The sequence below is a fragment of the Podarcis erhardii genome (assembly GCF_964252035.2).
Source record: "Podarcis erhardii genome assembly, chromosome: 5".
Lineage (NCBI taxonomy): Eukaryota > Metazoa > Chordata > Lepidosauria > Squamata > Lacertidae > Podarcis > Podarcis erhardii.
Window position 1 is genome coordinate 21,773,837 of NC_138509.1, and position 18,095 is coordinate 21,791,931.

The 18,095-nt window shown below is 40.7% G+C and overlaps 2 long non-coding RNA genes across 5 annotated transcripts in view; one reads left to right on the top strand and one right to left on the bottom strand.

Moving 5' to 3' along the window:
* The window catches only part of LOC309341625, a 33,452-nt gene extending 31,925 nt beyond the window's left edge, over positions 1-1,527 (bottom strand). For all 4 annotated transcript variants that reach the window (XR_014156451.1, XR_014156452.1, XR_014156453.1 and 1 more), the window contains exon 1: positions 1,442-1,527. This is a non-coding gene — a long non-coding RNA (uncharacterized lncRNA). The remainder of the gene's footprint in view (positions 1-1,441) is intronic.
* Positions 1,528-16,246: 14,719 nt separating this feature from the next.
* LOC309341674 lies at positions 16,247-17,466 on the top strand. Its single transcript, XR_014156522.1, has 2 exons — positions 16,247-16,749; positions 17,283-17,466. It is a non-coding gene; the product is annotated as an uncharacterized lncRNA (long non-coding RNA).
* Positions 17,467-18,095: the final 629 nt, after the last annotated feature.

The window sequence follows — 18,095 nt, forward strand, 5'->3', positions numbered from 1 at the left end:
GAGTTTTCATTGTTTCTAATACCTCATTTATCCTGAGCAGCTGGAATATGTCATTATAAACCATATCAGCCTGCCACCATTTTGTTTTCAGGCCAAAGAACCACCCATTCATTTCCTCTTCAATTCTAATAAATAAAATAATAATAATAATAATAATAATAATAATAATAATAATAATAATGGTGTTATTATTAAGTCTCTAAGCAGCAAGCTCAGCACTTATCCAGGGTTCGGTTTCCTTGACATGAAGGTCAGTAGAGACTGTGGTCTTTTTAGGGTATATGGCTTTATTTATACAACCTGAGCATAAGATGGAGGGGTCCATGGCATTAACACCCCAGCATCTAGTTTTACCCTAGTATCTGTCCTCTTTTGCATCTGCCTTTCACTCCTCATTAGAACTCTGTTCTCTGATATTTAATCTCCTATGTACATCAATTTTTGTTTTGGACAGAGTAACATTTAGATGAGGAATGTTCCCTGCTGCCCCTCCCCAAATCTATCACACAGACACACAGTTCCTACCTCATATTTGGGCTGTATGCGCAGACTACATTAATCACTTGCTAGCTGCAGATGAAGGTACCATAATGCTAAATAAGGTCGTTGATCTATCTAGCTCACTTTTGTCTTGCTGTGGCTGTCAGTGCCGTGAACATTGTCAGCCCTGCAACTTGAGAATTTTTGAACTAAAGGACAGAATCTGGGACCTTTTGGCTGTGGGTACGTTTTGCACATGCAGGCTATCTTTATAATGAAAGGGGTACGACAGAAAAAAGCAATCTGGTGGCTATATTCAGGACCTTGTACACTTCCATGCTGTCACTATTTTTGCAGGTGTGATTCAGTGGCGCGCGCACACACACACACACACTCAAGCTGTGCCGTTAAAGTGGATCCCATGGTCCTGCACATCAAACTTGCTCACTAAACAGGTTTTCTGGAAGCACCCCGAGACAAAATTTGTTAAGCAAAATTTTCTCTGCCCACCACCATCTCAGATAGCCTCAGATTTATGGCTTTGCCTGCTTGGATATTGTAGCTGTGCTTTTATATCATTTATAACAGTATGACATATTCATAAGAGAAAACTCTTGATTTATCTGCTTTTTAGTCTGTTGTACTTCCATTGGTTCTCTAATGAGTCACCACTGTTGCTTGCCAAAATTATGTTGTTAATACCCAACGCTTGGAGTTAATTCAGATTATTGGCTACTGAATGAAAGTGGGTTGAATTTATCAGTGCCCTTTACCAGATAATTTCTAGTTATATGTTGTCTCTAAAAATATAAATTGCTCTTTTAAATGCTTACTTGTGAAGAGTTCTTCAGGCATAACTTGTAAGATGTATGCTGCTCTGTCTTGTTTGAGTCAAAATAGTGATATTAGTTGAATAGAAATCCCCGCAAACACACAAATTCCTTGTCTTTTTAATTCTTACCTTTTTCTGTGCCATTGTTTCCTCTGGTTTGTCCTTCTTTGTCTCTACATGGATCTGTTACATGAGTGATCCAAGCCTTTCAGGGATCCCATACTGAACAGGATGACATCACAATGCTACCTAGTCAATCATATTAGGCTACACAGTGATATCACAGAGGTGGGGTGAAAACAAACCTAATCAGCCTTGCCTGTCTCAAGGGGCTGTTGTCACAGTGAAGGAAAGGTGAAATATAAATGTAATAAAACAAGTTATGATAAATAATAGTTAGATATGCTGCTCCATGGATATATTTCTCCTCCTCATGATTGAGAAACTAGTGGATTAGACATAACCATGACTGATAGGTGTATCAAGGGCTATTAGCCATTTTCGGTAACTGAATCTTCCCTGTTTCAGAGGCAGTATACTTGAACACTAGCAACTGGGAATGGGCAAAAAACAGAGATTGTTTTCATCCCATTCTTGTGGTCTTCTCAGAAGCAACTGGTTAGTCAAAATTGGGGAAAGGACGTTGGGCTAGATAGACCTTTGGTCTGATCAAGATGCAGGGCTGAACTCAGGCAGTAGTTGGGTGGGGTGTTCTTGTTATGTTGTGGGTGAACATACCAGACGACACAGCAGTTCTTCAAAAAGCTCTTGTTTATTCACAGGCCAGAACAGAACTGAACTGTAGGGTTCAGCCAGCCTGCTTATATAGAGCTCCAGTACCACGCAACTGTAACAACTTTCTGTAACTATCCAATCACTGAATGTCACTTTCAATCCCTTATTTGCATATGCGGACCCAAGTGAAAACTATCTACAGTATCCCCCTGCTGGCCCAGGGTGAGAACTTCAGTACATAACAGTTCTTGACTTTATATTTCACTGCAATGTCTATTTTGCATGTGTTCTTCCAATAATAAAGTAGAATTACTGAGTGAGTTGGAAACACATATAAATAACCATAGGCATCTTCTGAAGAGCAGGAGTGAATATGAGATTAATCATTATTATGTGGCAAACAAATGCTGCTGTGTAATGACCATGCAGACTATTAGGTAAAACAAAAAGTGTTCTGGAGCTTTTGAATTGTATCTCTCTCTCCCCGCCCCCAGAGGAGAGCACTTAGGTCAAGAGTGAAATTTGATAGTTAACATAGGAAGCCTGTGGATACCATCAAAATATACCTGAATGTTAAAAGAACAGCAGGTTACATTTTTTACCCAAAGTGTGGTTTAGTCCAGGTGGTATCTTAATTTTGTGAGGGGTTTTTTTAAAGTCTCCTTACTGGGTCAAAAGCCTTCAATAGAGGCAGAAGTGAGCATTTAAATAAGAGTGGTCAATAGAGGAAGCTTTTTATCAAGTAAAATGCTGTTTTGTACTATGTCTTGAAGTGTGGAATCAAATTCATTTTCATTTCATTTTCCTAATGCTCAGTAAGGTTTTGCAGCTCAGGACCACAATACAGTGGTACCTTGGTTTACGAATTTAATCAATTCCGGAAGTCCATTCTTAAACCAAAACCATTCTTAAACTGAGGCACGATTTCCCTAGTGAGGCCTCCCGCTGTCGGTGCCCTTCCACTATTTGGCTTCCGTTCTTAGACCAAGGTAAAGTTCGCAAAGCAGGACACTACTTCCGGTTTTGCGGAGTTTGTAAACCAAATAGTTTGTAAACAGGGCTGTTCTTAAACCGAGGTACCACTGTATCTCAAGGACTGCCTCTTTCCATAGGAACCTACCTGGAACCTGAGATCACCACCTGAGGTCCTTCTTCATGTGCCTCCTCCATGAGATATCTGGAGGGTGGCAACACGAGCGTGGGCCTTTTCTTTAGTGGCTTCCCTGCCATTACACATCTTTAGACACTAGGTGAATATATTCCTCTTCAACCAGGCCTTGGGCTGATCAATGTCAGGTACCCTTTTAAATGTGTTGTGGGAGGGGGGAATTATTGGTTTGTTTTTGGTCTTATTTTTATTAAGTATTTTGTTGGGGGGTTTGTATTGTAATTTTTTTGTTGTGAACCGCCCTGAGATCTACAGATAAAGGGTGGTATACAAATTTAATATAATAATAATAATAATAATAATAATAATAATAATAATAATAATAATAATTTATTTATACCCCGCCCATCTGGCTGGGCCTCCCCAGCCACTCTGGGCGGCTTCCATAAAAATAAATAATAATAATAATAATAATAATAATAATAATAATAATAATAATAATACAATGGCATGTATTTCCTCATCGTCATCTTGTTGAAGCAAACTTCACCAGCCTGGTGCCCTCAAATGGCTGTCTGGTGGCAGATGGGAACTGTCTTCTAAAACACATGGAGGGCACCAGGTTGGCAAAAACTGTCAAAAAGCTCTCCTATAGGCAACATATAAGTTTTCTCTTTGCTTGAATGGAGGATGCCATGGAAGGCTGAGAGCACAACTGGGCAGATTAGGATCTAGTTTGGGGTCCCCCCTAATAGAATCTCAAACTTAGCTGGAGCCAAGTTGAAAATAGCACCTTAGAAAGAATCGCAGACATACACCTAAAATTAGAGCTAATCTGAGTTGGGATCCAACAACAACTGGAGAGCCAAAGGTGTCCCATCTCTGTACTAGAGGCTGCCTTTTGCTTTTAAAAACAAGGAAAAACACAAGAGAAGAGTGGCAAACAGCTGTGAATATCATGTAGTTTGATCATAAGAAACAATGTTTAGTTTCATTTGCTTGTGCATTTGGCGAAGTGTCATTGGGACTTCCCCAAAGTGTTCTTGGTATGTTTTGTTTTTGCATTAAATGTCGCCTGTCATTTGGAAGGCGTCTTCCATCCGAGTCGCTTTATAATTTGTACATACAGTCGACAGCCCTGGAGATAACAGAAAAGCTCCATTTGTGTCTGTCTAACTGCTGAGTAATTTCCTCTGAAGAAGAGCCTTCCTGTTCAAAATGTGAATGGATTCAGCATGGAGCAGCACATTTAAGAAAGTTTTGACACCTGATGGTTTGGGCTTCTTGTATTTTCCTCTCAAAAACTCAAGAACCCAATGCATTATCTCAAAATACGTGGGACAGGAGCTCCCAGTTTTGCTATGAATGAAACTTATGGCAATTCTAGTGCACAACGGAATGCCAGTAAGAAAATGAATGGAGGATATCAGTTATGCAGAGCTTCCACAGGGCTATGGGTTGGTTAGAAATGCTCCCAAAATTCTTCTCATCCAGATTTCTTCCTGGATTATGGCATTCCAAATTAGCTGGCCTTATTTCCAGAGTTGGATCCAGATCTAGAGGGCAACCCATACCTCCTAGCACCAGGCAGTGGGGGGTTGGATTGGGTCAAGTGTCCTTCCACACTGCCCTGCCAGTCTCCACTAGCACAGAGCTCCCCCTTTCATCCCACCAAATAGATGAGCAGTCAAAAATGCCACTGGCAGGACCCTCACTAGTGGAAGTCAACAGAAAGTCCCACTGCATCCTGAGCCAGTCCTAATGTTGCCACATGATCTGATTTAGGCCTGATCATTGTTCCATTAAGTTCTGCCACAATTGTGTTCCTGTTATTTCCAGCTAACACAGATTCCTGAGTATGCACATTTTCCTGCAATTTCGAGTTCCTTCCATTCATTCATGCACCCTGGCCCCCCGGTCCCGCATTCTACATTGTTAATCGGCATGCACAACAAATAAAGTACTGCAACAACAACCAGAAAAAAGCAACCTTAATGTAGACATGATTGCATCAAAGTTCTTTTTCTTGGGTGTTTGACATCTGCACTTCAGCATATTAAGAGACTGCAAAAAGAATCGTGATAAGACAGGTATTCAAATCGGTACTATTTTTTCTAGAATAAGAGGTGCTGGAACTCACAATGAACACCTCCCTTGTTTTCTTAGAATGGCAATGGCTCCCACCTGAGAGGTGCTAGAACTGAGTTCCTGTGAGCTCTCCCTGAAAAAAGCCCTGTATACAACCACACCTTTTGTTTGCAGAGCATATTGCTCACTGGGGAGGCAGAAAGACCACTCAAATGAAATGGAAGCAGCAGTTACAAGTTGCTCTGCATGCTCCAATTCCAAATGTAATTTTAGAAATTATCCAAGTTAAATCAGAATTCAGGAGCAGTGCAAAACAGGAGAGAGCAAACCCATGGAACGATAACACAATAGGGGGGATTCTCTCATCCTTAGGCATAGGGGGGGCACCTAACATCAAGTATTGCTGTCACTTAGGGAGCAGGCAGGAGCAAGTTTTTAAAGATTACTCAGGAATTTTAACAGGTCTCATTTAACTGAGCACGTTTCACAGCACTATCCTGTGTCTGTCTACTCAGGAGTAAGTCCAACATGCATCATATACATTTTAAATCAAATTATTCTACTAACAAGTCTTCCTGGCTGTGAACGTAACCACCAAGAAGCCCTTGTAACATTCTAGATCGGGGTGGCGTACCCTTTGGGGGTCAGAGGGTTGAATTCACCTTGGATAACCCCATGGGGGGGCTGCATGCCAACAGTTTGTGTGACCACCCTACATTCTTGCACACATGCACATAGACATACATAAAGGTAAAGGTGACCCCTGACCATTAGGTCCAGTCGTGACCGACTCTGGGGTTGCGGTGCTCATCTCGCTTTATTGGCCGAGGGAGCCGGCGTACAGCTTCCCGGTCATGTGGCCAGCATGACTGAGCTGCTTCTGGCAAACCAGAGCAGAGCACAGAAACGCCATTTACCTTCCTGCCAGAGTGGTACCTATTTATCTACTTGCACTTTGATGTGCTTTCGAACTGCTAGGTTGGCAGGAGCAGGGACTGAGCAATGGGAGCTCACCCCGTCGCGGGGATTCGAACTGCCGACCTTCTGACTGGCAAGTCCTAGGCTCTGTGCTTTAACCCACAGCGCCACCCGCGTCCCTATAGACATACATACCCCCCCCATTAGCCATGTAGGTCAGCTGAGGGAGGGGGGAAACTATCTCCCCTCCTCACATCAAATTATCCTCTCCCCCTTCCCTTTATCCTTCACACATTGCTTGGGAAATCTGCACATTCCTCTAATTTCTCATCTGTGATAAAATGGCTCCTTTCCACATTAATTGTCATATAATTTAGGGCAGTAAATCCCCACCTTCTAAAAATGACATTTTAATCTCACTCCTAATTTGTTTGTTATCGAATCCCAATAAAGCAGTACATGAACTGATGGGGAGAATCTTCCATCTGGCTTTCTCTATAAAGAAAAATACAAACCCAAATAGAGCTTGATTTTTTTCTCAGAGATAAGAACACATAGCAAATATGAATTTATCCCAAATAACTTCATTGCTAACCACGTTGTAGGAATGCTGCCCTAAATCTCAACAAGAAGTGAGTCTCCTGCTCTCCCATTCCATTAAAAATACAAATAATTCTCATATATTACATACATTATGTGTTATTATATACATTATTATACATTTAATCTTACAGGCATGCATATACTCCAGGTTTCTTGAAAATAACTAGCACATACACTGATAAATGCAATATAAATCCAACAATGCATAGAACTGCATAAAATGCATATAATGATAATGATAATGATAATAATAATATTTATACCCCTCCCATCTTGCTGGGTTTCCAACAAAATATTAATATCCAACACTCCATCAAACATTAAAAGCTTCCCTAAAATTATGTTGTGGAAATATAGTACAGCATGGGGTTTCATATATATATATATATAGAGAGAGAGAGAGAGAGAGAGAGAGAGAGTCATATTTTTATTCTTACAGTGCTACCTCGGGTTACATACGCTTCAGGTTACATACGCTTCAGGTTACAGACTCTGCTAACCCAGAAATAGTACCTCAGGTTAAAAACTTTGCTTCAGGATGAGAGCAGAAATCGGGCTCCGGCGGCGCAGCAGCAGGAGGAGGCCCCATTAGCTAAAGTGGTGCTTCAGGTTAAGAACAGTTTCAGGTTAAGTACGGACCTCCGGAACGAATTAAGTACTTAACCTGAGGTACTACTGTATTGCTATTTTTGTAGAAAAAGAGGTGCCAGAACTCACCATGAACACCTACCTCATTCTCCTAGAATGGCAATGGTGCCCACCTGAAAGGTGCTAGAACTGTGTTCTGGCTGAAAAAAAGCCATTATTGTTGTTGTCATTATTATTTCAATTTATTTATTGTCTTTTATCAAAAGATCCCAGGACAGTGTACAATAATAAAAACATAATACAGAACAGGCTTTTATCTTTTAAAGGCCAGTGTATGAGTGGCTCAGACATAAGCAGGCCCTCGAGACTGGTGATGGTTCAATGCAGGCAAAGCTTAAGTTGGTCCAGAACTGCCAAATTCCATGTGGAAATCCATTTAAAACAGATTCCTCCTCCATTCTGAGGCAGAAAAAACTCTTATCAGCTTCTCTTGAAATTATCCCATGATGAAATCCTCTGAAACTACCTAAAAACGTTGCTTGTGTTGAAGTTTGGTAGCCCCTCAACAGAAAGAAAAACAAACAAACTGAAAATTCTGGAGGCTCATAGAAAACTGCCCTGCAGGAGCTATATTTCCAGTATCTTTGAGAATTTTCAGGTTGCTTTCCACTGGGAGTCACAGCTTTTATTTTTGTTAAGTGAATCTTCTTGAGATTGCCTGGCGCTCCCCCATCTTCTTCCCAGGCTCAGATTTCCTATTGAAATGGAACCATGACTGTACATATTGTCTGGACCTGACTATCCAGGCAGGCAAAATGGGTGGCCATTTGGCTAGATTATCCGAATGAAATGTGTGCCTTAGTCACACTAGACCCGGGAAAGTTTGCCAGGATTAAGGCTTGCCTTCCTCTTTTCCAGCTTTGAATCAAAAGCATTATTACATTTGTGTGTGGAGTGAATATCTGCTGTATTCATTATTGCTATTATTTATTTGCCTGTTTTTCACCAGCTCCTGGGGAAATTGTTCATTTTGAGGGGTCACAGAGTTGCTTCCAAATGTGAGCTTTGTAGGGGAGCAGCTGCAGGGAGGGGTGGAACCAGCCCACAACACCCCTCATACCTTATTTCAATGGCTATTTCAACTATACAAGACCTTTTGAGCAAAAATTGAAACCTAATTTGGCTCATGAATTAGAAAATTGCATCCTCAGCTTCTCATATATTTCTGATAACTTCCCTCTTACTGGTCTTTAGCTCACAGCATTTGGGGATATAATTCTGTACACCATGAAAGAAAAGGACCTGTACCTTATTTTTTATTAAACGGTCACAGTTCCCTTTTGACATCCAGACTAAATTCAATCACAACGAGGTTATATTTAGCTTTCAGAACGTCACCACTTTGGTAATTGCTGGAGTAAAGAAAAGATAAATATAAGAGAGAATTAATAAGATGGATTTCTTAAGCCAAAACCTTTATACAGCAAGCGAGATAGTGAGTTGGAATCTCTTTATTATTTTCCTTTCTCTCCCCTTATGAGACATCTAACAAGAGTAATATTACCACCTGAGACGAAAAGACATTATATTTGAGTAATATGTATAAGCCATTTAAATGCAATCATCCCACTATTGGAACATAATTTAAACACAAATGGGAAAAAAATGTTTTGTGGGAATAATCCATACCAAATGGATGAAAATGAATATAGAATATTGTTAGATTTGCATATATACACAGAATATGCTGGGAGTTAGCTTTCTAACTAACATCCTCAAGAGAGTTCTTTGGCTTCAGTAATAGGTCTGTCAAATCTCACCAGTGGGGAATCTGCCCCATTATTTAATTTAGTAGTTATGCTTTAACCAATATTTTTTTAAAAAATAAAAAAAAATGAAATGGGCCAAAACCTGATTCACAAGTTATTGGTGTTGGGTTTTTACTGGAGGCACACAAGGTTACTTATACCCAACAACTATTTCTGTGTGGCAGCTATTTCTTCTGGGCTGGATCTTTATAATGTCTGCGGAACAGAACTGTAGACTGATGTGGTTCTTTCTCACCCCTGCTGTGTTCCTGTACGAGTTCCTACACATATCCTACAGTAATACAAATCAGCATCATGTACACAAGTTTGGAAATTTTTTTGCTGGTTTGGTGGATCCACAAGAACACAAGACTGGACACAACACAGGAAGCTGCCTCATACAGAGCCGGCCCATTAGTTCATCTAATTCATATGTTCAAAGATGACCTCCAAGTGGTATTGGACTACTATTATCACCATCCCATTGACCATGTTGGCTGGGGCTTCTGGGAGTTGTGATTCAACAACATCTGGAGGGCACCATGTTAGTTACCCCTGTTCTGCATTGGTTCTCTGTGGCTCTCCAGGTATTCAGACAGAGAATATTTCAAGCCAACCTGGAGATGCTGGGACTGAACCTGAGACTTTCTACATGTAGAGTTGAGTTATAGCCCTTCCCGGGACTGTTTCAATCATGTCACCACAGCTAGGGAAGTCAACTTGGGTCCTCCAGCAGAGGAGGAAGCCCATCTGTGGGACATTTCCCCTCAAACGGGGACAATATACTACTAGCTCTTCAAACTCTTCCAATTAAGGCTGTGTAGGAAAAGGGAAATCTTACGTTTAAGGGCTCTGTTGGAGGAGGGGCCTCCCCTACACATAGAAAACTAACATGTCAAGGAGAAGAGTTTAGATCTTCTTAATGGATTTGTGGGGGTTTTGTGGGGGAGGGATAATGCAGTTCCTTGCTGGTGCATGAAGTAGTAGAATCCTGGAGGAAAAAACAATTATCCTGCTAATTTGCTAAATGTATATATACCCTGGCCTTCACAATGCGAGCTGTTTACATCAACACCATTCAGCACGGTTGTGAGCATTTTCACTTAGAGTCATAGAGACAACAAACTGGTCAATATAATTAAACATTTATTGGTTTACAAAGCGACCTGTGAACTGCAGGCATCTTCCTGATAAAGTACATCCCACTGTAATATATAAACACAAAATTAAGTATTAAACAATGCTCCTGTCTGGTGTTCAAGCAGCAAGTGCAAATACAAGCATAATTAGGGGTTGACTCTGCTTCTGCTGACTTTCCCTGCTCCCGAGAGCATAAAGATTGCACAATGTAAGGAATGCAAACTCCCATCACCTCCTTAGGACACTGCTTTAAATCTCTTCTCTGGTTACTGCCCTTCCTTTTACTGGAGGATTTTATCTTACACTGTTATTAAAAAAACATGTTGCTCATTGAAGTAAATGTACTGTATTTAAGTCTTGTATAAACACACAGTTTGGATGGACTAAATGTGTAGTTAGGGATTTTAAGGCATACTCAATTAAGCACACATTTAGGCATGTGGATTATTTTCACAATAGCCTCTGATAGTTCCCAAAGAGCACTTATAATATGCAGTGAATATAGTTTTCGTTTTATGGGTTATTGATCCAATGGAGCCTTTGAGTCCTCAATACTTACCCCGTCAATGAGGTCACCATACACTACACAGATGCCCAGAATCACTGTTAATTCTACCAAATGAAGCAGCACCAATGCAAAACAGTTGTTGTGTTGTTGTCACGGAATAAATCATCACCATAAAGGAAATAAAGAAAACTGGAAGTTATGGTAAGTGGGTCTGATCTGAAACTACCACCAGTTTTCAGGAACATATCCAGCAGTATTGGGGGGGGGAGTGCTGTTTCAATAGCCTTTTATTTTGTACTGGTTTAGTTTTTTTATCATCTCTCTCTTGTGTTCATGCTTCCCCTATGAAATCATCACATAACTAAAAATGATTGGCCATGTAGCATAGTGATGCCATTATGTCTGCTGTGTGCTCCCTGATTGGCTGGGATAACCTATATGATCAATCTATTGTCTTCACATTCAATAGCCTTAATTTACCTTCAGTGGTATCATCATGTAGCCAAATCTTAATGGCTATGTTGTGCAGCAATAGCTACTCATTCACTACATAATCCTCATTTGGCTGGGACACAGACATACCCAACATTCACACACATGAATAATCTTGGAAAGAAAGGGTAGCAGTAACTGTGACAGAAGAAATGATGCCACGGTGATTGTAAAGCAAGGACTAAGGCAAAAGAAAAAGGGGGGGAAAGGAGTGAAAAGAGGGTACATTTGCACAGTCAAATGGCTTTTAGGGAGATATTTCAACACACCCAAATCACTATTTCACACCCACCCACCCATTGAAACTGCAGAATATTTGGTGCAGTCTTAATGTCATATACAATGTCACACACATAAATTTATTTCATTTTTTTTAAACTCCCATTAATTTTTGGGCTTTATTGTGAATGCAATGCCTATATTTTAGCAGAATTTGAGAGATATTATTAATTTTTCTCTGAATTGTCTGCTATTGATATCAAATCATATCACTTTGCAGAGAAACACAAGCAATAAAAGATTCCTGTCCCAAGGAGCTTGCTTCAACATTGACTACGTAACATCTCACCCACTGAAATCAATAAGGCTTAAACATGCTGAATTTCAGCTCAAGTGTACGTTGCACTGTTTGAAATGTATCTTTTGGGATTCTTCAAAATAAAGTTGATGTACAAAATTCTAGACACATTGCTAAGGAGGTGGGGTGGACTCTCTAAGCTTTCATAGCTTTGCATTGGCTTGAAAACTGATGACTGTATGGTTTTTGAGATTATAGTCACTTCACATGAACAAGCTCACCACCTTTTAGAAACTGCTAAACAAACAAAAGTGAAGTTGTGGCTCCAATGAATTTGTCCAGAATGGCGGAAGCAGAATAACATCGGCAGCAGCAATATCAAATCTTGACTATCCCTTGAGGCACATCTGGGCCTGGCTAGGCCCAACTTGACCACCAACTTGAGTAAACATTGGAGCAGCCATGCTGGGCCAAAATGGATGACAATTGACAAGTGAGCTGCTTGGAACCTTTGCTAAATCACAGTGACACATTTTGGCACCTTAGGTCTCAGGGATAAGGTGCTAAAGAAAACAACAATGGGCACCTCAACAAATGTGAAATTATAACATTACGGGATTGTTTTAAAGACTATGCAGGAATTTGAATAACTGCCAAAAAGCAGTGATTTCATTTACGCTTTTCCTTAGTTAGATTATGGTCGGCCTTTAGCAACTTCTGTCATGGGTTTGCTTAAGTGAAGAATTTGAGGGGAGAGATGGAAAAACCTGATCCAGTCACTGATCAATATAAAATGTTTCACAGACTCATTTTTCTCTCCTCCTTTTTAGCCCTTGGTCACACACACCTTCTCTTCTTCACCTAGCAGAAAACAACATGATCCGGACACACACCATTGACTGGGTGACAATGACCTTTATTCTAAGGTGCTAAGAATGATAGGAAACTTAGATTTCTTTCTTTATTTATTTTTTTAAAAAAAACTAGGGCAGCTCGGGAAGTTCTGAGGACAAATATTCAGCTAGGTAAAAAAACAGCAAGCCTAAGCTTCACATTAAAACAACTGATTGCTTTGACAGCACAATTATAATGCTATTCTTATGTCACTCTTAATCTATATTTTCTAAATGCTATATTGCATTAAATTCTGTTTTACTAAGTCTTTATTCAAAGCTCACAATATGATTTTCTATATGAAAATTATGCTGTTCTCTGAATGAAGCTGTACATATAGAAAAAATGCTCCCTGACACATCAGGACCACATTAGATCATTTGTTTTATATTGTATGATTTTATACTGTTATGATAATTTAATTTAAGTATTTTTTTATGAGTAGGTGGTTTATAAATATCTCTTTAAATAAAAACAAATGAACTGCACCACCAAATTAAACATGGGATATATCTTTTCATCACTTAAAAGTCAGAGGAGATATAATTAAAGTGGCATTGTGTGATACTGATCTGTATCAAGTTATCTAGCCACACATATATTTTGATATTGTTGAAATGCAAGTGAGAGAAACATATCTATATAATTCTGAGATTGTCAAAGAATCAAAGGATAGCAGCCTGACAGAGACATGAAGATTTGTCTGTCTCAAAGACCAAGAGGAGTGTATCTCGGAAAGGACAGGCCTGATCAGGAGAGAAACCATTTTAGTAATTGAAGGTCTTAATTTTATTCAGGAGGCATGGCTTCATGATACTCATTGACATCAGAGAAAACCTCAAGGGGCTCAACATCTGTGTGCTTGCTGTTGTTTGGGGGCATGTCAGATTCACATCACTGAACAACACAAGCAGATAAAATGTTCAGAAACACACCTGCCGCTAACCAATTTCCAAGAGATGGTATCACTGCCGAGTTGCCCATGCCAGTTGATTTTAGTCCACCTCAACCACACAAAGCGGCATTTCTGCTACACAGAATGCTCATGGATTATCCTGACACAGTGGTGCTGCTTCTTGACAACTTGTGGCAGTTGCGCAAGAGTTCATGGATGCCAAGAGACAGGTGCCTAGCTTGAATAGTGCAACCAGAATTCTCCCAAGGTAAAATAGTTGGGCTTGAGACGTGGGGAGGAATTCAATATTGCACTAAGGTGATCAGTTTGCCATGGCAAGCATTTTGGCTTACTCAATAGAATAAGCCCACCCTCTCCTCCCTCCACAAACTGTTCTTGGTGGGGGGGGGGGATTCTTACCATTGGAGAAAAGGAAATGCATTTAATCCTCTTGTGTGCTTCTAGCTAATACATATGTTACTTTAAAACACACATGTCTAGTGATCTAGCCAACCCCTGCTTATACCTTCTTTGTCTAAGTTAACTCCACCCCTAAAAGCTGAGACATTTTGTTGTTTTATTCTCCCAAGAGATTGGGAGATGTCTGCTATTTTTCTCTCTCTAATCACTCATTCTGTATGTAGTTCCTGCATGAATAAAGCCATTGAACTCCAGCAACTGTGATTATTCAAATCTAATTCAACCAAACTGCAAGGTTTGCTAACTTCCAACCGACCTCATTCACAGTTGTTGCTGCCACCAGTTCACGAACAATGCATAATTGATTGCTTTTCTTCCCATTTGCATTGTGTTGCATTGACATGAACGGAGTAAAATAATGTAATGTCAATGTAACTTAATTAATTTGCATATGGAATTAATTTACATACTAAATTAATTTAGTTGCATTGACATTATGTAAAGTACATCATTTCATCACAGTGGACAACAAGACAAATAATGTTTTTGGCAGAGAACAAACTGAAGCGGAAGGGAAACAGCGTTGCATGTGACAAATACAGGTTGGAACAAAAAATGATGCCTTCTTACATCCCTATGCACCACAAACAATTCTGAAGGACTGTTCAGCATAATCTCTGTGCAAGCTTTTTTTTTGCAAGCAAATCAGGATGAATGCTCAATAAACAGGTAACCTGGAGAAGACTAAACAAAACAAAACAAATTCCTTCCAGTAGCACCTTAAAGACCAACTAAGTCAGTTCTTGGTATGAGCTTTCGTGTGCATGCACACTTCTTCAGATACACTGAAACAGAAGTTTCCAGACCCTTCTATATAGTGAGAAGGTGGGGAGGGGTATTACTCAGAAGGGTGGTGGGAATGGGTGATTGGCAGATAGCTGTGATGAGCCTGTTGACGACTCTTAACGACTGCAATAGGTCTTACAGGAAAAAGCAAGGGGTGAGAAGGTGAAAAATGGCTTTGTCATGTATAATGAGATAAGAATCCAATGTCTTTGTTCAGACCAGGTCTCTCCATGGTTTTAAGTTTGGTAATAAGTTGCAATTCAGCAGCTTCTCTTTCCAGTCTATTTCTGAAATTCCTTTGTAATAGAACAGCTACTTTGAGATCTTGTATAGAATGTCCTGGGAGATTGAAGTGTTCTCCTACTGGTTTCTCTGTCTTGTGATTCCTGATGTCAGATTTATGTCCATTTATTCTTTGGCGTAAGGTTTGGCCTGTTTGTCCAATATAGAGAGCTGAAGGACACTGTTGGCATTTGATGGCATACACAATGTTAGACGATGAGCAATTAAATAGTCCCGAGATGGTATGTGTGATGTTGTTGGGGCCAGTAATGTCATGACAGTTCTCTTTCTCAAGCTCTGGGAGGAAGACCTTTCATTGCCTACAGACAGCCTCCCAATCTTAAACAACTCCTAACCCACAATAATACTACAACCAGACTTAACACGGACACTGGCACCAGAGCCTGCAATAAACCCAGATGCCAACTTTGCTGCCACATACACCCGGACAACACCATTACTGGCCTGTCACAAGACAGAGAAACCAGTAGGAGAACACTTCAATCTCCCAGGACATTCTACACAAGATCTCAAAGTAGCTGTTCTATTACAAAGGAATTTCAGAAATAGACTGGAAAGAGAAGCTGCTGAATTGCAACTTATTACCAAACTTAAAACCATGGAGAGACCTGGTCTGAACAAAGACATTGGATTCTTATCTCATTATACATGACAAAGCCATTTTTCACCTTCTCACCCCTTGCTTTTTCCTGTAAGACCTATTGCAGTCGTTAAGAGTCGTCAACAGGCTCATCACAGCTATCTGCCAATCACCCATTCCCACCACCCTCCTGAGTAATACCCCTCCCCACCTTCTCACTATATAGAAGGGTCTGGTGACTTCTGTTTCAGTGTATCTGAAGAAGTGTGCATGCACACGAAAGCTCATACCAAGAACTAACTTAGTTGGTCTTTAAGGTGCTACTGGAAGGAATTTTTTTATTTTGTTTTGACTATGGCAGACCAACACGGCTACCTTTCTGTAACTGGAGAAGACTGCTCTCTTAGGCAGAGCCTGTGTTTTGCCATACAAATACACACAAACACAAACACTGTGCATGGCTACTATAGACACTTGAGAAAGAAGAAGAATCCACTGTCACCACTTTCACATTATGTGAAAAAACAGCCTTTCAACAAGATAACCACTGTGTATTTTCAGGTCACAGAGGGAGCAAGGCAGGCAGAGAAAGAACAGGAGAATCATATCCTTTTTCTCTTCTGTAAGGTAAAAAACAACCCCTGACAGGGTGAAGAGACAAGATGACAGCCCGTAAGAGACAACATTAGCACATTACTATTTTAGACTGCTATTTGATTTTGATACCATTCCTATTTTACTCTTAGAATGGTATGTCTAAAGATGATGGTTGTCCTGGATGTCAGGTGAGGCTGTCAATTCGTGTTCTCTCCAGGTCATCCCTGGACATCTGGCAACCCTATCTTAATGTCACTGCAATCATGCTTTGCTGGTTTGCTACATCCCTCAAATGAACTGTGCTCCAGATGATATTTAAAGGTCATCGCCGAGGACTGCTCTCTCTCTTACCCTTGACTAAATCTCCCATGGCATAGGGTGGAAAGAAATTCTGCAGGTGATGTTAGCACCCATGAGAAAGGGTGTGTGATTTCTCAGTTTGTCTCTAAGCTTCTTCTTTTTCTGGGAGCCGGCAGTTGCCTGGTCAAGGCCACAGTTCCTTTGTTTTCTAATACATGGGTATTTCCACCACTACCACCCTCAGATGTTGAGGTGTGGGGCGTAGGAAGAGCTATGAGTCCCATGTGGCTGCCCTACACCCACTACACTAGTTTGCTGCCCCCAAGTGCAGACCCCAAGTGTCTGTTCACTACCAGTTCAATTGGTATGTGCCATCTTGATCTTCTCCTCAGGCAGCAAAATGTCTGGAGCTGGCCCGGATACATAAACTATTGCTAATCAGTTCCTCATTTAAAGAACAGATACATCTATTTTATATTGTCCCAAGATGACTGACAGGGAGATAATTCAGACAAGTCTGAAAACAAATACCCAAATTGTCATGCAAATAGACCCATGGGCTATTGATTTATCTTGTTCAAATCAGGAAGCCAATGTGTTAATTGTGACAACTGTGTCTATTTTCTGCAGAGAAAAGGGCTGTTTATTCCAAGGTTATCCTTTCTCTTCCTCTGAAGATCTGAAAAAGAACTTAAGATGCTACCATGCAGATTCTGTAGGTCTTATACCAATATAAGTTCAAATTGTTTTTCCCGCCTGACCATATTCTCTGTCCTAAAACAAGGCTGAATGACAAACTGATTGCCAAGCAAAATGCTTTTGTTTTGTTTTGTTTTTGTTTTTCCTTTACATGCTAGAGCTTTGAAGTTGCAAATGGAGGCAGGGAAATGGTGCAGCTGTAGCCCCAGCAGTGAGCTGCTTAATTCACTGCTTTGTGCTGTTTTCTGGTGAATTCTCTGGAAAATGAAATTGAAGTGAATTCAGAGAGAGAGACAGAGAGAGAAGCGTTCATGTGGGCAAAAGTGGGTGAATGTTGAGGTAAGAGTGTGTTAGTGGGCAGTGGCGTAGGAAAGGAAGGGGCTGTGGTGGGTGTGATCTGCCCTGAGTGTCATCACTGAGGGGGTTAACAAAATGGCAAAAATATGTGTTTTTGAAAAAGAACTCCCGCACCCACTGCACGCCCCTTCCTATGCCACTGCAGGAGCACTCTCCCCTTGAGTGATTTCCCAAAACCAGAAACATTGCGGTCTCCAACTTTGCAGGCAGAGCACGGCCTTTATGGCTAGTAGCCTTCAACAGCCCTCTCCTCCATGAATCTGCCTAATTCAGAGGCGTAGCTAGGTGAGGCGGAGGGCCCTGCACATTGCAGGGCCTGCAGCGTGCCTAAGCCACACATCTCTCCTGAGGGGGAGGCAGGGTGCGGACTGCCTGCAAGTTCTGTGC